Below are 23,779 nucleotides of genomic sequence, written 5' to 3' on the forward strand. Positions count from 1 at the left end.
ATTTTAATTATATGCAAACTAAGAGGTGGATTATGCAAAAATTTCTAGAAAAAGTCTGGTAACTTCCAGGTTGTTGGGTTGTTGCCATAGAGAGAGGCAGTAACTTCTGGGTGTTGCCATGGCAATGGTAAACTGACATGGAACACTGATGGGCATGTCTTATGGAAAGGTGATTCCACCCCATCCCTGTTTCAGCTAGTCCTCAATTTGGTTCGGTGTCCGTGACCCACCTCCGGAGTTGAGTCTTGCCTTCTAACTCAGATGAACTGTATTTATTGCTACAATCAACATCTTCTATTTGTGCATAGAATCCCATTCTTTCTTCTTTGTGTAAGAGATTTGCTATTAAAAATAACCCCCTTCTTCAGCATTATTATTTTCTCCCTCTCTACAGTTCATCTGTCTCAGTACAGAAACATGTAATTTCTTCCATCTTCAAACAAGCTTCTCGTGAACCTACATTATCTTCCATGCATAATCCCATTTCTCTGCACTCTGTGTCCACTTCTTCCACTTTCATTTTCCTTTGAAGTCACTCAACAACTCTCATACCCATCACCCATCAAATTTACTATTATCAGTGACACTTAGTGATCCTAACATTGCTGAATTAAATAGCTGATTTTTACTTCCCGTCTTATTTGAGCTAGAAGCAGAATTTTGTAAAGTTTGCCCCTCTCTGTTCTTTAAAATGCCCTCTTTACGTGGCTTCCAGTATACTTCATCATCCTGGCTGGTTCTCCTCTTACCCTGCTGGCTATTCCTCCATCTCCTTTTGGTCTCCTTCTTCTCTGCCTAGACTTTAAATGTTAGAGAAAGCCAACGCTCAATCATTAGACATTTTCTCCATCTATATTCACTCCTTTGGTGATCTCATTCACCCTCCCAGCTTTAACTATCGCCAATATACTGATGACTTTCTAATTTATAAATCTATTCTAGAAGTAGCCCCTTAAATCTACACATCTATATTGAACCGCATGTTAGACATAACCACTTGGATGTCTGAAAGGTTTCTTATAATTCTGTAAGATAGCACCCCACCAATGCCTCTCCCATACAGCCACACACAGAACTACTCTTCCTCCATTTTTCCCATTGCTTCCGTTAACTGACTAAAGTCAACAATATGTTAATTGTATATTTTTAAATAATTGACCGAGTGAAATGGGATAGTTTGTAACACGAAGGGTAAATGTTCGAGGGGATAGATACCCCATTCTCCATGATGTGATTACTTCACACTCCAGCCTGTGTCAAAACATCTCATGCACTCCATAAATAAATACACCTACTACATACCCCAAAAAGTTAAAAGTAAAAAAATTTAAAAATAAAATTAAAAATTAAAAAATGAAACAATTTTTAACTCAGTTGCTCAAACCAGAAGCTAGAATTGATCTTTGATTATTCTTTTTCACTTACCTACTGTATCCAGTTCATCAGCAATTCCCGTTGTTACTATCTTTAAAAGTTATCCAGAATGTTGTTATTTATTGTGATCTTTCACCACTGCCATCTCTATCTAAACCAGCTTCACCAATTGACTATAGTATGCAATATCCAGTACTAGTCTCCCTGCTTCTTTTCTTGCTACCATTTTGTTTTGTTTTGTTTTGTTTTTTTGTTTTTTATTATACTTTAAGTTCTAGGGTACATGTGCACAACGTGCAGGTTTGTTACATATGTATACCTGTGCCATGTTGGTGTGCTGCACCCATTAACTCGTCATTTACATTAGGTATATCTCCTAATGCTATCCCTCCCTCCTCCCCCCTCCCCACAATAGGACCCGGTGTGTGATGTTCCCCTTCCTGTGTCCAAGTGATCTCATTGTTCAATTCCCACCTATGAGTGAGAACATGCGGTGTTTGGTTTTCTGTTCTTGCAATAGTTTGCTGAGAATGATGGTTTCCAGCTGCATCCATGTCCCTACAAAGGACACAAACTCATCCTTTTTTATGGCTGCATAGTATTCCATGGTGTATGTGTGCCACATTTTCTTAATCTAGTCTGTCACTGATGGACATTTGGGTTGATTCTAAGTCTTTGCTATTGTGAATAGTGCTGCAATAAACATACATGTGCATGTGTCTTTATAGCAGCATGATTTGTAATCCTTTGGGTATATCCCCAGTAATGGGATGGCTGGGTCATATGGTACTTTTTAATTCAACCCAGGTGTCAGAGTTATCCTTTAAATCATGAGATAAATAATTTCTCTGTTATGTACAAAGTTATCCATTGGATAGCCATTACAACGAAATGAAACCCAAATCTCTCTATCATAGTTTACGAAGTTTTGCCTTATCTGAACTCTGCCTAACTTTCCACTTTATTTCTTACCGCTTTCTACCTTGATCTCTCTGCTCTAGCTACAGAGGCATTCTTGTGTCTCTTTGAACATGCCAAGCTCGTTTTTCACACCAGAGTCTTTGCACTTGCTGGTCCCATAGCTTGGATTTCTCTTCTTCTAGGAGTTCGTATCACACTCCCTGAGTTTATTTTGGTCATTACTCAAATATCAACTTCTGAAAGAGAGTTTCTCTGACCATCATATCTGAAATAGCACCTTCTTCATTCTCTACCCTTAGAGGCTACCTTATTTTCTTTATAGCTCTTACCATACCTCTCTACCCTTAAAATCTACTTAGCTTTCTTCACAGCACTTACAATACCTGATATTATACCATATTTTATTGACTTTTAATTCACACTAAAATATAAGATCCATAATAGCAGGATATTTTGTCTGTTGCATTCACTGTCGTATCTCCAGCACCTACAGTGAGGTACCAAATAAATAATTTTTGAGTTAATAAATGCATTTAGGAACCACTGGAACTATCTCATTTTTTAAATTTAATATGTTAATTAGGAAGGAATGTTTACTATTTTAATATTTTCATTTTCATTAAGAGTTTAAGAAGATATTCATGTTGTTATATTATTAAAGGCTCAAAATAAAATAATTTTAGTGGCTATATGTAATTTCATATATTTACTTAGCATTTACCTATATTAGACATTTGTTTTCACATTTTCTTAACTGTGCTGTAAACATTTCTATACAAATCCTTTTTTTGCAGTTCATATTATCTCTTTAGAATTTTTCCTAAGAGGTAGAAATTTTTGATCAAAGTATAGAAAATGTAAGGTTTTTACTTTATATAAACATATGATTTCCAGCCAGTTATATCAATTTGCAAAGCAAATTCATTCATTTATTTACTTCAATAATATTTATTTATTTTTTTTTATTTATTTTTTTTTTGAGGCGGAGTCTTCACTCTGTCCCCCAGGCTGGAGTGCAGTGGCACCATCTCGGCTCACTGCAAGCTCCGCCTCCCGGGTTCGCGCCATTCTCCTGCCTCAGCCTCCCGAGTAGCTGGGACTACAGGCGCCGCCACCGCGCCCGGCTAATTTTTTGTATTTTAGTAGAGACGGGGTTTCACCTTGTTAGCCAGGATGGTCTCGATCTCCTGACCTCGTGATCCGCCCGCCTCGGCCTCCCAAAGTGCAGGGATTACAGGCGTGAGCCACCGCGCCCGGCACAATAATATTTATTAAGTGACCAAAGTAGATAAGATTTCTTGCTCTCTTGGAATCTTGAAGCTTAAAGTCTAATGGTATATGGCAGATAACAAACAGCCCTAATAAGAAGAAGTAAGTGATGTATAGAATATGACAGAGGATGACAAACGCTATGCAAAAGAAGAAGAAGAAGAAGAAGAAGGAGGAGGAGGAGGAGGAGGAGAAAACTAGAGCAAGGTGGGCGGTTGGGACTCCTGCAGGTGGGCAAAATGTTGACATAATAAAGGGAGTGTTCTCATAGTCCTCATTTAGGCGATGAGGCCTGAGCTAAGGCTTAAAGGGTGAGGTAGATGTGTATGGTGCTAAGAATGAAAGCAGAGGGTAGGTGGATGTGCCCATTCACTGCATCTTTGCCAGTATGGAGTCATTATTATTGTGATGTATGAATTTTTCTGTTGAATTTATGCTAAAGTTTAAAATAAGCCAGAATATTCTAAAAGGTATGTAAAATTATGTATCTCATGAGTTCATCTCTAACTTCATCTGCTTTCAGACACTCCTGTGCTTACTCTCTTATCACACTAACATTTTAATTATTTGAATGTGCTGGTGGTCTCTGGCTAATTTGGGACAGTCACACTTGTTACTTACTAGCTGGTATATTATTTCTCTTTCTCACTCCCTCATTTTCTCTCACTCTGTATCTTTCTCACGCACACACACACACACACACACACACACACACACACCCCACTGCCTTACTAGGTCCCAACTGAAGAATGTTCTCAGTTTGTGTGTTTTTCCTTCTGGGAAATTATCACGGAGACTCCTAACTTGGTTAGGTTCTATTATTGTTTACTATTACAGCACACTGTAGGGTTATTTGTGGTCTTGGTAGTGATAGTAAATAAAGATAAAATATTGTAAAAGCCTGATCGATGTGATAGTAACACTTCTTAATATAACAACACAATTTAAAATCTTATTTTTATACAATGAATTGCATTACCCAAGAATATATTGAAGTTTTAACCCTCAGTACCTGTGAATGTGATCTTACTGGAAAATAGGTTATTTGCACATGTAATCAAGTTAAGATGATGTCATTAGGGTGAGACCTAATCTAATATGACTTATGTCTGTATAAGAAGAAGAAAAGAGACACAGACACTTAGGCACACCGGGAGAATGCCATGTGATGACAGAGGTAGAAACTGAGGTAATGAACCTATAAGGCAATTAAGTTTTCCAGCAACACTAGAAGCTGTGAAAATGACATGGAACATATTCTCCTTTAGAACCTCCAGAAGAAACCAACCCTGCCAACATCTAGATTTTGGTTTCTTGTCTCCAAAAATGTGAGCTTAAACGTTTCTGTTGTTGGCTGGGTGTGATGGCTCACGCCTGTAATCCCAGCACTTCGGGAGGCCAAGGCAGGCAGATCATGCTATCAGGAGATCGAGACCATCCTGGCCAACGTGGTGAAACCCCGTCTCCACTAAAATACAAAAAATTAGCCGGGCAGGGTGGTGTGCACCTGTAGTCCCAGCTACTTGGGAGGCTGAGGCAGGAGAATCACTTGAACCCGGGAGGTGGAGATTGCAGTGAGCCGAGATCACTCCACTGCACTCCAGCCTGGTGACAGAGCGAGACTCTGCCTTGAAAAAAAAAAAAAGTTTCTGTTGTTTTAAGATAGCCAGCTCATGGTACTTTGTTATGGCAGGCCTAGAAATCTAACACACATATTTTAAATTATATATATATTTTTTTTTTCGCATATCACATATTTTGGTAAAATGTTTTGTAATTTTATAAAATTATATTTATAAATCATATTTATTATATTGTAAAATAAACTATACATTTTGTTATGTTATTCTTTGACATAATACAAATTACTTATGCAAACTTATGATAAACAGAGATTTATTTGGCTCACATAGAACCAGATAAATAGAATGTGGGAAATCAAAGATGGAGGGGCCACATATGGCTAAAGTCATTTTGCTTGCACTATAACATGGTAGAAGGCATGATGTGGGCATATGGGTGAGAGAGCAAGAGATCATAATCAACATAAATCTATTCGTGAAAGTGGAGCCCTCATGATCTAAATGCCTCCCATTAGGTCCCACCTCCCAACGCTGTTGCAGTGGGGATTATTTTTCAACACATGCTTTTGGGAGGACACTTTTAAACTACAGAAACAATAAACATGGAAATAAATTATTTCAGTGGTGATAGTTGCTATGAAAAAGATGACAAGTGAATAGCATAGAGTAGTACTTTAAGGTGATCAAATAAAGCCTCTCTGAGGGGGTGACATTGAGGCAGAGATCTGAATCGTGAAATTATTTCTTTCCATGTTTATTGTTTCTATAGCTTTAATGTGTTGTTTTAAGCCGCTGAGTTTGTGGAAATTTTTATAACTGCAATAGGAAACAAATACAGTTTCTTTATTTGTAAAATAAGCATTAGTGACCTTGTATTGATGTGAGATTTTAAAGGAAAAAAAATAAGTGATTTGAATGCATACAAAAGAGTTAGCAAATAAAGGAATAATATGTGAGATATTCTCTGAAAGCGCAGAGAACATTCATGTGAGCATGATTCAGCCCTCCCACCCTACGCCTCCGTATGAGGCCCCAGGAGGAGCTAAATCTGATTCTCTTCTCCTTCCCCATCCTCATCTCCAAGGCCTTTTAGTATCTGGCCCTGCTTTTCTCTCCATCCTCATCTCTGTTTGATCCCCCACTCATTCTCTTCACTCCAACCACACTTTCCATGCAGGATTTTGTCTTTGCTGTTTATTCTCCTTGGAACTCGCCTATATCATTACAGAGCTGTCTTGTCATTTAAACCTCAACTGAAATGATACCTCTTTTTGAAAGGACTTTAGAGATCACTCAGACCAAAGCAAACTTCACTGCAACTCTCTACCATATTTCCTTAATTTTGCTTTTTTGTAGTGCCTAGCAGAAACTGAAATTTATCCAAATATATTGAACATATTTATTTCTAGATTTATTTTCTCTCTAATTCTCCAGAATGTGAGTGAAATGAGGACACAGTTTTTCTCACTGTTACATTTCAGAAACAGAAAGGCACATAATTATGTAGTTAATACATTTCTATTGCCTTCCTACATGACTAAAGACAGCACTGCTCTTAGGAATTTTGAGAAAGTGAGTTAATAATGTCCTTTCCATTTAAGCCGGTTAGAGAGTTTTCTGTACTTGTATCTTAACTAATTGAACTTTTCCCTCCTGAGTGTGTCTATTAATTCATCTATCTATCTATCTATTAAAAATCAGATAACAGAGCAAAGTATGAAAGACAAATTAACAATTATCTAAGCCTGTCACCAGGTTACTATTTTGTTGAATATATTGTGTAAAGATACAATACAATGAGATATTTTCTATTTTCTAATGTATTCATATAACTCTATCAATGTCATATACTGCACTACTCATATAATCTATTTTTATGCATGATAATATGAATATATACTATTATACAAATATAATTTTATAATTCAATCATTATGTAGTAATGACATTCTAATTATCTAATATGAATCTATCTAGTATCTACATATCTAATACTTAAATCTAATATCTAACACATAAATATCAAACATGACATTCTAATTATCTAATAGTGACATTCAATGTACTCTTGGGAATATTCTAATTATACTCTGTGATATGGTATAATTTAGTGTTTTTCATCTGATATTATCATATGACAGTGTAATAGACAATGACTTCATAGCAGAGGGTGTGTTTATTGTTGACAAAGAGTGGTCAGAGATATTTTTCAAATTATGTGACTTTTAAGCTAGAACATGAATTGATAGAAAGGAGCCTGACACAAGAAAATCTGGGGGAAGAGCCTTCCAGGAAGAGGAAATAGCTACTACAAGTGTCTTAAGGCAAGAAATAGGTTGGTATATTCAGAAACTAAAGGGACGCTGATATGGCTGAATTTCCTGCCTAGAAGAGGCAAGTTGAAGCAAAGGAAGAAGTTATCAGACGTGAAGTCAGAGTTGCCTAAGCCATGGAAAGAAACTTGAATTTTTTCTCACTTCAGTGGACAGAGCTTTAAGCAACAGAGGTGATAGAATTGCTTTGCATTTTTGAAGTATCACTTTGGCTTCACTGTGGAGACTTCATAACCACTTCACATTACTTCTGTCCAATTCACATCAGGTTTATTTCTAATAATTAAATTTAGTGTTACTGTTGTTACTGTGTTGCTGCTGCTGTTTCTTGTATAAATGTGACTTTTTTCTCATTGTAGTTACTAAGTAGTTATTGTTTACATGAAATTATAGTTATTAAAATAATTTTTCATTTTACTCTGTTCTTTTATTGATTCTGAGACATCTTCAGGTGGTATTTTTAGACTTCTGCAGGTATAATTTTGCATTATCTGCAAATAGTAATTATTTTTCCTTCTACTTTCTGACATCTGTGGTTATTATTCTGTCCCTTGATTGAATGCATTGTCTGACACTTCTACAGGAACATGAAGTACTAGCTCTCACAAACTTCCTTGCTTTGTTCCCTACTTAAAAGCAATACTCTTTGTCACAGACTGCTAGTTATTCCACAAACCCTCCTTCAGTACTGGAACACTTGATGTTTAGCTGGGTGCATAAATGACCAGACTACATTTCCCAGCTTCTTTTGCAACTCCACTTGGCCACGTGACTGAGTTCTAATGAGTTGTGAGTTGAGATGTGCCATTTCCAAATTTTGCCTTTTAAAGGAATAGGTGTCTGTTCCCATTTTTGTTTATATCATCTGGTAAATTTCAGTCAAAAATTTTTACTTTCAACTTTTCTGAGTCACATTGTTTTGGAAGTTTTGTGTGTGTTTGTATAAATATAATGCTATTGGTTATTATCATTAATTTGTCCATGAGTCTTCTCATTAAATGGGGAGCTGATTGGACTTACATATTTGTTCTCGTTCGTCATCACATTATGTTTTTTTTCTCTGATTTTATTTAGCCTGTTTTGTTTCATTGCCTATCTGAGGAATACCAAAGATATCAACTAATTTTTATTCTGCTAAGTTTTTGTTTCATATTTTTAAAATGCACATTCAATTTAAAATTTTCAAATGTTACTTTTAGAGCCACAAGAGTTTCTTTAAATTCTTCTCTATGAAATATTAATAGCCACATCTGATGCTTGAAATCTTCCTTGTATTTTCTCCGGGATTTATAAAACTCCCACAACCACCTTGTGAGACAGGAACACATTTTATCTCCAATTTTCAGGGCACAAAGCTGAAGTTGAGAAAAGTCAAACATTGAGCCAGGGTCACATAAATATTTCTTGTTAAAGCTACATTCAAAATAAGTTTTGGCTGATTCTGAAGGCCAAAGTTACAATAAGCTAAAGTGAATAAATGATTACTTCTTCCCAAATTCAGTCCCTCAGTGAGTAAGCCTAATTCCAAAACAGTGATCCTAACTTCGGATGTTTTCATATTTTTATGAAAATATGTTTTTATGAATACATCTACATATTTATAAAATCTCTTCATTTCCTGTGTTGTTTTAATGTTTCCCAAGACTATACTTTAAATTACTGACTAAATTTTTTATAGGGTTGATTATGTTCCTTATTTTTTCCTATTGATTTTAGAGTTATTTTTTAGTTTCTCCAATTGTTAAATATCTGTGGTCATTTTTGTTCTTCAGCCACTACTGCAGAACGTGGCAAAAAATACTACTTAGCTAGCTGTTTTTGCTTGCTGTATTCCTGTTCTCTTCCCTTCCACGTTACAGAGCATTTTACATATTGGTCCTATCTTGTTATTATTTGTTTTTCTTCTCATTTATTTTGAATTGGGGCCATGGATTATCCCCACTGCCAAAAATAGATGAATACATTTTCGTTGATATCTCTGTTCTAGGAAAATTTTTGACTTCACCCTCTCTCCACTTTGAACAGTGGTTCTCAAACATGGATGTGAAAAAGTGCAGAGCATCAATCACCCCTCCAGACCTACTAAAGAAATCTTCCGGCCGGGCACGGTGGCTCAAGCCTGTAATCCCAGCACTTTGGGAGGCCGAGGCGGGTGGATCACGAGGTCAGGAGATCGAGACCATCCTGGCTAACATGGTGAAACCCTGTCTCTACTAAAAATACAAAAAACTAGCCGGGCGTAGTGGCGGGCGCCTGTAGTCCCAGCTACTCGGAGGCTGAGGCGGGAGAATGGCGTGAACCCGGGAGGTGGAGCTTGCAGTGAGCCGAGATGAGGCCACTGACCTCCAGCCTGGGCGACAGAGTGAGACTCCGTCTCAAAAAAAAAAAAAAAAAAAAAAAAAGAAATCTTCCAGTTGCAGTTTCAGAATCTGTCTTTTTTAGCCCAACTTCCAGAACTGGTCTGCATATTTTTTTTGAACCAATGCCTTGAAACATGCACTGAACAATTTGCACATTTATTATTTCTATTCTTTGTTCAGACATTTAGCTCCTTTATGGGAACAGGGGGCTTGGGGGACAGTGAGGAGATATCTGGGGCTGTGAGTAGTTGCAGTCAGGAAGTTTTTTTCTTTAGTTGTTGGTCTGTTTCTTAGTTGCTTAGTTTGATACTCTCATCTGTTGGTGAAGAACAGCCTTTTTGTGTTTACTCCCTCTCAAAGTGAGAAATTCATTTTCATAAAAAGTCCAAGGTTGTTGAGGTTTTTGTTCTGTTTGAATCTATGTATTTTTCTGTGCAGAAGGCTGTGGCTCTGATTCTCAAGAGATTGCTTCTACTTCTCTCTGACATTCTGTCTGGTTACAAGGAGGGTAAACTTCAGGTTGGCAGGTAGTTAGGTAGGCAATCACATAGGTTGTGTGGCTTTGCATCTCGTCCAGCATTTAGTTTCTCAGGAATGCTCATCTGTAGTGAAGAAACAAGCTCCACACAGTGCAGCCTACACTTCCTCCAGATCTGCTGAAGTCTAATTTCCTTGCTTCTTCAAATTGGAAGATCTGGACCAAGGTAATGATAGGGGTTACATAAAGATTTTTGAGTCTTCTTTAAATCTGGACCAAATTATACTGGATCTGAATCATACCTCAAGAATTATATTGAGTAAGAGTCAGTTTTGTTTCAAGTTTCAGCATTGATGAATTATTTCTGTTCATTTTGGTTAGTCACAGGGTGAGAGGTTTTATAAGCCCACACTATTTCCGCTTGCTTTCCCATAGCTTATTCAGTATATTGAAAAATTTTCAGGAAACAACAGCAAAACCCTACATAATATTCCTTGTTGAATATCAAATTTCTGTGTTTGACTTTCCATTGGACTAATTCAGGAATCTCTACATAAGACAATGCTTGAGGGTAAAAGATGAGTGAATGAGGAGATCTTTGTGAAATTGAGATGACTGACATCAGCTCTGAAGCCATACAGTCATTAATAGTAAGTTTCTGCTCTGCCATTTACAGGTGCTGTAATCTGAATTGATCTTTCAACTTGTTCAAAATTCAGTTTTCTTTTAACTTTGTAAAATAAAAATAACCCTTGTTACTACATGTTGTGACATTTTTAATGCAGATTAAATGTGATAATATAAATCTGAAGTATTGAACACTGTACCTGGCATAGAATGAGCTCATTATAATATCAGTCTCCTTATTCTTTCCCTTGTTTAACCATCAGTGGTGAGAAACAGCTGTTGATTTGCCAAAATATATGCATAATTTTATAAATGAAAACATCCGAAATCTCTTTGGGTGGCCTATTAAGGAATGAGCTACAGGGTTTTTCACCTTTACTACTACTGACATTTTGAGACAGATAGTTCTTTGGGTTTTTTGAGGGAGTGCCATCTTGCTGAATTTAGAACGGTTAGCAGCATTCCTAGTTTCTATTCAATAGATGCCGATAGCACCAAGAGCCACCCCAGTTGTGACAACCAAAAATATTTCCAGACTGCAAACTGTCTTCTTGGGATGGGGTGCAAAATCACCCCCAATTTGAGCACTACTGAGCTAGAGAAATGAAAAGGACATTGTGTTGGAAGAGGGTAGGGACTTAAACTTTGAAATGTTGTTCATAGCCTGTAAGAGGCCCACCTTAGCTGTTTCTCCCATTGGGTGAACTAGGCTTTTTGTGCCTAGGTGTCAGTGAATGGATGTCAGAGCAGAAGGTAGGAGACAGGAGAAGAGTTTTCTCTATTCAGAGGGAATGGAAAAGATGCAGGGCAGTGTCAGAAGGTTTCAGATCTCTCATGAACAAAGGCAAAACTTCTGTGTTCAAGACCGGAAACACATTTCTCAGCCAAGGGAAGAGGCTAATTGAGAGGAGTGATCGTGGCTCTTCTTCATTTTCTTAGTAAGCTCCTGAAGGTGGCAAGACTGCAGAAAAGCAATGCATTTAATACCTCAGGGACTTGGTGGTGCCTGAAATTGAACATGGAGGCACTGGGATGATTTCACTGTGCCTCAGAAGTTATTGAACTGGGTCAGGCAAGTCTGCACTCTGGCTTCCCACGAGCAGGTGCAAGCAGTGGCCCCAGTGGGGATCCGAGGGCAGTTCCCTGGCTGGTGGGGTAATGTTCCAGGCAGGAATACAGCTGCCTCTGCTGCACAAAAAAATCTGCCTGAAAAGTGGGAGACAGCAGGTTGCAATAAGCCCCACTCAGCTCCCACACGCTTGGCAAGTCAGTTTTCATACCCACAGTGTTCAGCTAACTGGGTTTCAAGTGGCCTGTGCTCAGCATTTAAAACTGTCCCAGGCCGTAAGCTTTCCCTATGGACACAGAAACCATATCTTTCAGGCTGCATCCTTTCCAGTCCACCTGTAAAGCAGGGCCATGAAGCTCATGTGCCTGTTGCCATAGCACACTTCTCACTTGCCCCTCGGTTCTGCCCAATCAGCTTTGTCCTTACTAAGGATTATATCACAAATCCCAATTGGGCACTTTTCTCAACCTGTGACTGCAGCCTGAGTTAGACTTCTGCAATGTTCCCTGTGAGGTGGGATCAGGAATGGCTTCCCTCCATTCCTGCTGGAATCTGGGAGTGCACACAAAGCATGTCCTGATGTTACTCCTTCTTATATGTTCCTTACTTTTCACTGAATCACGTCTAGAGCTGAGTAGGTTTGAAGTCTTCCCTCATGACTTGTATTGCCTGGCTCCCCTGTGGGAGTATATGTCATGACAGCAATCTCTCCCTCTCTCATGCTCTGGGGACTAACGGTTTTCCGTCTGTTTTATGATGTAGTCCGTTGCCTGCCACTTCATTCAAAGGGTCTGTGGTTTCTTTCAGTTCTTATGTTAAGTTCTTATGTTGTTTCTTAGGAATAAATTTTACAGCATGAATCTCTACACACAATTTTGTCTTACTAAGCGGGATAAGTATGCTTATAATGCTTCCAATCTGTCATCTTGGAAAAAAAAGAAGAAAATCTATAAATATTTTGACTATAATGTGCTATGGAGGAGACCTTTTCCCATTGTATCTGTTTAGGAATTGATGGGCCTCCTGTATCTCAATGTCCAAGTGTCTTGCTCAACTTAGGAAGTGTCATCTATTATTTCAATAAATAGGTCTTTGAAAACATGTTTTCTCTCTTTGCCTTCTGGGCTCTCAGTGATTTTTATATTTGGTCACTTTATGTTGTTAGATGTATTCCAAAGGTTTCTTTTATTATTTCCTTTTTTTTCTTTATTTTTGTCTGACAGTGTTATTTCAAAAAAAAAAAAAACTGTCTTCAAGCAAAATGTGATCTTAAAATAAGTCAGTTATGATTGAGTATATTGTTGAAGTTTTCATTTGTATTTTCAGTTTATTCACTGCATTATTTGGCTCCAGAATTTTTGTTTGTTTCTTTTTTATGATATCTATCTCTTTGGTAAAGACAGGGTGGCAGTGGCCAGGCTGCTGCCCTGCCACCTGGTGTTGGATGCCACTTTCAGTGATGGCAGTCTAGGCCAGTGGGTGAAAAACACATGTGCCACATGTGCCTTAGCCCCAGTGGTGCTCACACCTCAGCCTCAGGTGTGGTAGCCCATGAATGCTCACGTCTAAGCTCAGGTTAGCAGCCAGCTCTTCTTTTGCATCTCATCCTCCGTGTTGCTTGGCTCCGAGACAGTGTGCAGTCTGTTGGGGGTGAGGCTCTAAAGTGCTATCTTGCCCAGCCCCAATGTTCATGTCTTTCCCTCGGTTGCAGTAGCCTGTGGTCACTGGTGTCTGAATCTCCAGGGAAACATCAGACACTTAGTTTGCACCTAGGCGTCAATGCCATTGGGCTCCAGGACAGTATGTAGTTCATCAGGGGTGAGGCTCTGCAGTGGTGCCTCACTTGTGCCTCAGTCCTAAAAGCAGCAGCCCACGCCTTGCCCCCACCTCTGCACCAGATGCCGTAGTCTATAGTCACTGGTGCCTATGTCCCTGGGTCAGCAGTTTGTGCTCCTCTTGCACCTCAGCCCTGGACTACTGGGCTCCAGGGCAGTGCTCAGTCTGTTGAGGGCAGGGCTCTAAAATGGTACTTTGTTGTAGTTGCTTAAGTCTCAAGAAGGGTGAGGGACCCAGCTTGAGCACTCACCCTGAGGCAGTGCCATCATACAATCTCCTGGCAGCTTTCTATGTTAGTTTCAGGGCCCATGACGGTTGAGGGGATATCCTGTGGTTGGGATTGTAGGAGTCTACGGTGAGAATATGGACCACTGAGGCTCTCTCACCTTTCCTTTCCCTGTATTTTGGAGTCTCTCTCAGCTCACAGCTGATCCTGGATGAGCAGGCTGCCTTGCTTCCCTCTCCATCTCTGCTCTGAGTATTGCCTATCACTTTTCTAATGAATTCCAGTGATTTCCTTTGAATTATGTATTCAAAGTGTGATTATTGACTCACTGTTTGGTTCTTTTTAATGGAGAAAGTGAGTACAAAATGCCTCCAGTCTGCCACATTCATGATTTCCAAGAAATAATTTTTAAAGGTTTTTAAATACTTTATGTAATTATAATGATTATGGGCATAAGAAGAAGAATTATGGAGAAGAATGGAGCGAAATAAAAGCTTCATTCCCCCTGCTATGATATTTGATTATATCTTGAGGTCAAATTGATCTTTGCTGCCTTGGCTGCCTGCTCTGGCTACAGCTAATCCTGGGCAGGCTTTGCAGCTCCTACCACTTCCAGGCCTACAGCTGCAATCCCAAGCTTGCTCACCAAAACAAGTGTTTATTCATTGTATCTTCAGTAGATTTTATCTTATAAATATGAATTGTTTATATGCATTTCTAATATATCAAATGCTTTACTAGCTTTTTAATATCTTTATATCCATTTTCCCTGGATCATTAATTACTGTTCTTAACTCAGTTGTTCTTAACTGGAAGAGATTTTGCCACCTAGGGGATACTTGGCAATATCTAGAGATATCGTCGGTTGTCATAATTGGTGGCAGCAGGGAATGCTACTGGCATTTAATAAGCAGAGACAGAGATGCTTCTAAGCATCTTATTGGACAAAGGACGACCTCACACAAGAAAGAATTATACTGCCTAAAATGTGATGGTGCTGACAGTGAGAAACCCTGAGTTTAACATAATGTGCTCAGAACTCTAAAAATGATTCACTTTCTCAAATATTTGCTGCATTTTTTTCTTCCGGTCAGAATGTGCACATTGGAAATTCTTCCTGAAGCATTTGTGTGAACAGAACCTATTCTATAGCTGTTAAACGATTGGCAGGGAGGTTGATAGATGGAGGTGAAGTCAGCCAAAACTTAACTGATGTTTAACAGCCAGGAAATACCCAACCTGGAAAGTATTCATTCATAGCATCAGAAACCACTAAAGAAAAATGATATTTTACCTCTGAGAAAGTTAACAGCAAAAGTATAGTCTTTCTAATTAGTTTTTAGCTTGCAATCTAAATAAATGATAAGTACAGAATAACAATCAGGTCACAAACTATCATTTAATTTTAAGAACTATTTTCATAAGACTATTGACATAAAAGTGATTTAAGAAAGTGAAAGTTACATTTAGCACAGGATTTTGCATTTTTCAAAAGTATATGATATTGGAAAAACATATAACTACATATTTTTTGAATTTGTTCTATGTAGCAAACTTTGCCCAGATCTCTTTAAGAACATTTCATAAATTTGGCATCATTACTAACTTCCCCATGTTAAGAAGATTTTCATAGAAGCAATATTTTCTTGTGTCTCTAAATGGGAGAGAGTGCTTCTCCCCACTAAATTACCATATTAAAGTGGACTGTTCAGCATTTATTTTCTTCAACCATTCTGTCTAAAATTCAGCCTGATGTAATAGCAGGAGTCCTCCTGCGAAGTTGGTCAATGGGTAGTTATGCTTTTGTGTGTTTTTCACATCAAAAAACCCCACAAGAACAAAAACAAAACAAACACAAAAGTGCTCAGTAAATATTTAATAAATAAATTGTTTTATTCAAGGGGATTGAGAATGGACCTTGTTCCACTGCTTATTTTTTTCTGTATTTTCAACATCTGCCTTTCTACTGGCTAATTAACCAGTAGAAAATTTAATGCTGTGCAGCTATTAAAATTATATTACAAATTATAATTATTAAGATAAACTTAACAGTTACACTATTAACCATGGTTTATAAATATGTTTAATATTAAATAAAAATTTAAGAAAGAGGAGGCATCAGGAACCACTTTAAAGGTGAACTGTAAAAAATAATGTGATAATAAGTTCACTCTGCTTTTCCTTCTCACTTCTTTTCTTGTCTCTCCTTTTCTTTCCACTTAAGCCTCACAAGAGTGAAGCTTCTTGTCTTTCTCTTCTTACTTACCAATCACTCTTCCTTCAACCTGGTGCCCTATAGACACCTATCTCTACAACTCAACTAAAGCTGTACTTTGCAAGACCATCAAAGACATTTTAATTATCAAATCCAAAGGTTCCTTTTGGATCTTTCAGGTCTCCAAACAAATTGCATCTTCTTGAAGAGGAATTTCCTGACCACCTGAGTTAAATCTCATGACATTCTCAAATATATTACCATATTTTACATTCTTGATAGCCCCTAGTACTTGATGAAAAAACTGCCTATCAGTTATTATACATATTACCCGGGTGATGAAATAATCTGTACACCAAACCCCCATGACACAGAGTTTACCTAGATAACAAACCTGCACATGTACCCTTGAACCTAAAAGTCAAAAAATAAGAAATCAACTGTAGATATTTGTTTATGTGTTTATTTTCTTTCTGCTCCCACTAGAACGAAAGGTTATTGAGGGAAGGGACTCAGCCTTGTCCACCAGATCCTAAATGATACTTAGTAGACACATATTAAGCATTCAAGTAATATCTGTTTACTGACTGGGACTGATCAATTTACCTCTTACATGACCTCTCTGGAACATTTGTCAGTGACAACAGTTTGCTTCTAGATGCCCCCTTCATGGCTTTTGAAATAGTACCCTTCCTTTTCAGTCTCTTTTGCTAACTTTCCAATATGATGTGATCTGTTTGAGAAAAGGGACTGCTATTAGCATATTTGCTGGCACGTGAAGGACTCTCAAAACACTCATAAAACATCCTTCTATTTGGGCTTCAGTATGAAAGATCTTAACTGACCTGTGTGTTTAAAATGACGTGTATTGAAAGAAGTATTATTTTTGGGCCACGAAGATGCGTAAATATTTCTAGTGTGATAATTAGGTATTGAGAAACTTGGAAGTGTATGAATAGATAAATTGCTTAGTACTATGAACTGTAGTGTTTTGGTACTTGGTCGGTACCATTACTTGATTGAATGCTGTGCAGCTGTTAAAATTATATTACAAATTATAATTACTAAGATAAACTTAAATTATTTGTTATAAGTTAACAAGGCATGACACAATATTGTGCATAGAATATAAGTACAACTTTATAAAACGTATGCAACAATGAAAACTAGCAAGGAATGAAACTTGCTAAGTTTTTGTTTCAATGATTTTGTTTCATTGTTTCAATGAAACAATGAAAACTATAACAGAGACTGTAATAGTAGCTGAGTCATTTTATGGAATTTCAGATGTTTGTTCTTTTCCAAATTCTCTGTAGCCTTTTGATTTTCGTATGTTTTAAAAACAATTCAAAGCTGAATACACTTTAAGCATCCTGTAAAACTTGGAATGAACTTGTGTTGAAATGTCAGAAGAGGTTAGTGGTAGGTGTTGTCATGTTTGTTCAAGAAAGAGAGGTTAGTGATGGTGGTGGCATCTTTGTTCAAGAAAGAAATATGTCCCCTATTATTCATGGCCTTTGTGATTTCCTTTGTGTTTAGTGTATTCCACAAGTAGATTCTCCTCTCAAGGTATCGCACCCTGGAAATATAAATAAAGACTTAAATTACTCCCATGAAAGTGACTTCTTCTAGCTTACGCAATGAATCACTGGCAGACCTGGGAATGAAACCCCTCAATTTACACTCTTAGACTTCATAAACATCCCTAAAACACTTCATCTCTCCTACATTGTTAGCTATATAATGAAGAGTTCTACATTTATTAGACTATAAGTCTTATGTTTTCCCTTTGATTGCTATTGCTCTAGGTGGCAACAAAAGTCATTCTAACTTCATTTATAAGAGCCAGGTTTGTTTGACACACACATTGTGGAGTTTACTAAATTATTGCTTCTTCTCTCTCATTTATAATTTTGAGAATAATCTATGTTCTTGAAATTTATTGCTCCTGCATTTGCAGAGGCATAGAGAAATGTGGCAATTTATTCATAAAAAGCTTTATCATGGAAATGAATGACAGTAAGTCTCTGGTTCACAAGATGATTAGAGTAACAGAAAACACACAAATTCCAGCTTTATCCATACAACAGTTTTCAAGGCTATGTAGTTAGAAAAATATGATTGGAGGGTTGATCTGAGTTTAATGTATGAATTCACAGCCTCTGCAGGCTGTCCCTTACTCTACAGGAGTGAGGCCATCAACCTGCGATGTAGAAGCTACTAGGCCGGAGTACTTTTGTCTCTGCACACAAGAATGACTTGCTCTCCGCTAATTTAGACAACCCATATACTTCCTTATTAGTGACTAGCTACATATTTTTGTACTGTTTCTGATTTGAATAAGTTTATTGTGCATACATTGTCCAATTATAGCAACCTTGACCTGGAGAGAAAGCTCATCTTCTCTAAAGAATACCTGTGAGGGAAAAATGAACTTCCTTCAAAATATATATCACCCCATGAACAGAATGCTCCTCAAGCAGACATACAACTCCAGAAGAAAAATCAGACATTCTCTTAAGAAATCAAATGGCTCGAGAGCAAAAACTTTGATACCATTTAGATGACTGCCAGCATACTCCCTACCCAGATAATCAAAGGCAGATCTCTCTGATTAGTAAGCCTTGACCACATACAAAGAGTGCCCCCATCAGGTTTTTGATGTTAGTTTGTTTTCATCTTAAATACATGTTCAAAAGAGTATATACAAGTGCAATGTAAACAAGCAGACAGACAGCTTCAGAAGTCTTAAGAAATATAATATTACCATTACATTAAAAAGCTTCTATGTGCTCTCTCCAAGCATATCCCTTATCTAGGGATTGCCACCACGTTGAACTTTGCAGTACTCATTCCCTTGCTCTTCTCTCTGGAGTGTATGATGTTAATATCTCTCAACAATATATTTTACAGTTGTCCCTGATTTTGAAGCTTGTACATACCGTGTCATATGTATAAGTTATTCTGACTCTTTTCCATCTGATATCATGTTTTTGAAATTCAATCCTGTGGATATATGCAATTATAGTTGATTTAGTTTTACTGATGTACAGCATACAATTTTATGAATACACTAAAATCTATGTATTAATATTCTTCCAGTGGGCATTTACCTTGCTTGGTGGCAAATTTTCAAACTTTCTATTGTCTGAATATGTCATTATTTCACCCTCACATTTGAAAAATATTTAAATTTGGCATATGAGTCTAGCTTGGTGGGCTTAATCCCTTCTTATTCCCTTGTTAAAAAGTCAGCTCTCAGTGTAATTGCAATATGTGAATTATCTTTTCTCTCTGAATTCTTTTAATATCTTCTGTGTGCCTTTGGTATTCTGGTGTTTCACTGTTATGTGTTTAGGTGTGCATTTATTTTCATTTATTTCACTTAAAACGTGTTGGTCTTTCTGTATTTGAAGTTTAATGTCTTCAAAAATTGTGGAAAAACATTATTATCTCTTTGACTATTTCCTTGACTCCTATTTTCTACTGTCTGTTGAGATTTTAATTACATATATATGAGGCCTTCACTCAATACACCACGTCTTCTAATTTATTTTTTATATTTTAATCTCTGCTTTTATTAGGCAGTATTCTAGATAATTTCTTCAAATTATTTTCCTTTCCAATTTAAAATATCTGTATAGTGTTTGCATTAACTAGACATTTTTATCTAGAAGTAACAAAAACCAATGCCAACATTACCAAGCATATGATTCAGTCTTCTAGGAAAGTTTTGGAAATACCCTCTAGTATAATTGAACATTTTTTTCTCATTAGCTCACAAGATATTTTATTTCTCAAAAGTAATTGGCAATTTTTTTAAAGTGCTAACATTTTCAGCCATTCTAGGACATAGTATATGTTTACTGATACAATATTTTCTTCATTGATATTTCCTTTGCTAGTTCTTCTGCATCAGCATTTTGAGTAATATAAAAAGGTAGTCTGAGGCACTTTTTCATACTGGTTTAATTTAGATATGAATAATGTAAAGCGATGAATTGTAGGAAATCTCAAAAATAATTTCCCAAGTTTTGCAGTTAGTGCCAAGGACATTTTGCAAATGTACTTATAATTTCATATAGATACAAATAAAGAACTAAATTAAAAGAGAGCTAAAAGCTTATTTTCTTTGGAGTGCAAAACTTGCATACAGATTTTGGTTGTGTACAACTCTGTTTGTAGTGGTAAATGAGAAGAGTCTTTATGATGGTAGAAAAAAATTTCCACACATAAAAGCAAAACCTTTCATAAGGCTTTGGTAAGAAATATATGATAAATTATCTTTAAAGTCTTATATGCCAATATTAAGCTTTAAGTTTTGCAGAATAAAAGTCATAAATATCATCATTTCAGTTCCAGTCATATTTTTAATGAACAGATTTATATGGCGACAAAACAGAAGTTATGCTTGAGGTGTAAATGTATTAAGTGAATATATCTCTACTGACATTCAACTTCTATGAGCTAGCTAACCTTTAAATACTAACAAATTTGCCAGTAGACACCTGACTCCCATTTATTTAATGTTTTATTATAGTTGTTATGTTGTATGTTATTATCTTTGAGTAACTAATGGAATTAGTTACTGTGCAAGAGTTACTTATTTTGTTTTGGTTGTATTAAGCTCTAATAGGGAAAGAAAAAGCTCTGTAAAGTAGAATTGTTTAGTTGAAAAAGGATTTATGGTCAACCCTGTTTATGACCAAATCCTGGCACTTGCATTCATTAGCTGTATGGCTAGGAATCTTTTCTGCACTTAAGTGCCCTCATTTGTAAAGTGGATATTATAATACATATGTCATAGATGTATAGTGAGAGTAAGTTAAATAATGAATTTTAAACATCTAAAACAGTGTCTGATATCATACGTTGAAAATTTACTATGTTTCAGTTGTGATACCAGATGCTAAGATACAGAGAGGACAGACAGCTCCTAGCACGTAATAGGTAAGTTTGTTTCCACCTATTTAGTGGTTCTTGGTCTTTATTCCATTTCAGATTCAGATCTGCACTGCTTACTCAATAGCCAGTTCCCAGGTATTTTTAAATTCTTGCTGCTTCCTCACCAGTGTTTTGTTTTGTTTTGTTTTGTTTTGTAAATGTGTTCCAGTTACTTTCCACTCCTTTTCCAACTGATGGGATAATGTACTTATGCATTCAGAAATCTATAGTTGCTTTCTCTTATGATGATTACACATGTAAACTTGCTGACCTAAGAGGGGGAGTGGGTGATGAGATTTAACAACAGACGAGTTGCTACAATATACAAATCTCTATGATTGGCAGTTTGCTGTGAGTACTGAGACTTCCGCCTTTTTTAATAGTCTTGCCTCCTTAAGGGATCCTAACAGTACAATGAGATGAAAATATTTAATAGTATAGACAAAGAAGCTACCTATGTTCTCAGAACGCTTGTAATTCTCTCTTAACTCACAAACTCATTTTAATTATTTATTATGCCTTCTCTTTCTCAATTTCCCCCAAGATGGTAACACAACTAATTACATCTCATCAGTTACTTTTGCAGTATATTAATTCTACTCTGCTTCAACAATATCTCAACAACACAAAAATGAGTGTATTACCTAGAAGAGTAAGAATGTAACTCTGTGCACCCAAGTTTTTGCACTGACTTTATATATAATTTGAAAGTTGTTGTCATTTAATGAGCTTCATTGTTAAATTATGATAAACTACTGTTGTTGCTAACTTTAATTCTTCTGGAATAGGTCATATTACTCTCATTTTATGGGAAGCTGTAGTTTACTTCCACTGGAAAAATTCTTGAGTCTCATTTTTCTCATTCATAAGATAATGATAATGGTACCTGATTCATTGGGCTTATAGAATTAAGTACAATAAAATAAAAGCAATTACCCTAGTGCATTATTTACTATACACTAAATAGATGGTAATTTCACATGAATGAGAATATCTGAATAAAATCCCATTTACCTAAATTATATATTAGATGAACTTTAGAATCATGGAATTTAGAAATAGGGCAGTATGTTGGGAATTCTGTACTCTAGTGATTTCCAACTGTGTTGTAGGACACATTGGGTTTATGAGGCTCTTGCATGAGAGGAGAACAAGCACTTGCTACCCTCTTTCACGTTATTTAACCAAAAGAGTTGTAGATTTCATTCACATCATAATTTCATTACCTTATAGAGCACTTATTGGGCAGATTTGCCACATTCAATTCATGATACACCACATAATCTGAAACAACTAACCATCCCAACATAGCACCTTCTGAAGATGTTCATAGGTCATTGTGGATGGATTTCTTAGTCACTGCCACAGTCCAGTCACAGTTATAGATATCGAATGCTTCAGAGAAGACTGAATATTCCAAAAGAAAGTATGTATAATATTGATAAGTATGTTGCCCAAAACAATGAAATTAAATTAGAAATCAACAAAGAAATAAATTCGTGAATACACAAACAATTGGAAATTAAACTACACATTTAAAATAACCCATAGGATAAAAGATAAATCATAGAGATAATCAGAAGAATGTCTTTAGCTGAATAAAAATAAAACCAAATATCAGAATTTATGGGGTCTGGCTGAAGCAGTGTTTAGAGGGAAATTTATAGCTATGATGCTTATATTAGAAAAAAAGAAAGATCTTAAGTAAATTAATCTCAACTTCTACCTTAAGAAATAGAAAAAGAAGAGCAAATTAAATCCAAAGCATACAGAAAAAGTAAATATAAAGATTAAAGCAGAAATTAATAAAAGAAAAAACAAAGTAAATACAGAAAATCAATGAAGCTAAATGTTGACTCTTTGAAAATGAAAACAAAATTGGCAGCCTTGTAGCTAGACTGAACAAGAAATTAGGAGAGAGGATATAGCATAGTCAGGATTATCCAGAGAAACAGGACCACCAACAGGATATGCATGTGTGTATGTGTATATATACATATGTGTGTGTAGTATGTATGTATAAATATATATACACACATCTATATGCATATGTATACACATATGTATCTACAGGGGCAGCTGTATAGAGAGGTATTTATTTTAATGAATGGTTCACTTATTATTCTCAGAACTGGAATAAGACAAGGATACCCATTCTCACAACTCCTATTCAACATATTACTGAAAGTCTTAGCCAGAACAGACATTGATTTTGGCAAATAATTTATGGCTAAGTCCCCAAAAGCTATGCCAATCAGAAAGGAGAAAAAAAAGTGAAAGATGTGCAAATAGAAAAATAAGAAGTCAACCTATCTATCTTCACTGACAATATGATTCTATAAACAGGAATCCCTGAAGACTCCACCAAAAAACTCCTAGAACTAATAAATGACTTTAGTAAAGTTTCAGGATACAAAATCAATGTACAAAAATTAGTAGCATTTCTATACACAAATAACATCCAGGCTGAGAGTCAAGTGAAGAACACCATTTCATTTAAAATGGCCAAAAGAAAGTGAAATACCTAGAAATATATCTAAGCAA

This window comes from Theropithecus gelada, chromosome X (assembly GCF_003255815.1).
Source record: "Theropithecus gelada isolate Dixy chromosome X, Tgel_1.0, whole genome shotgun sequence".
NCBI classification, from domain to species: Eukaryota; Metazoa; Chordata; class Mammalia; order Primates; family Cercopithecidae; genus Theropithecus; species Theropithecus gelada.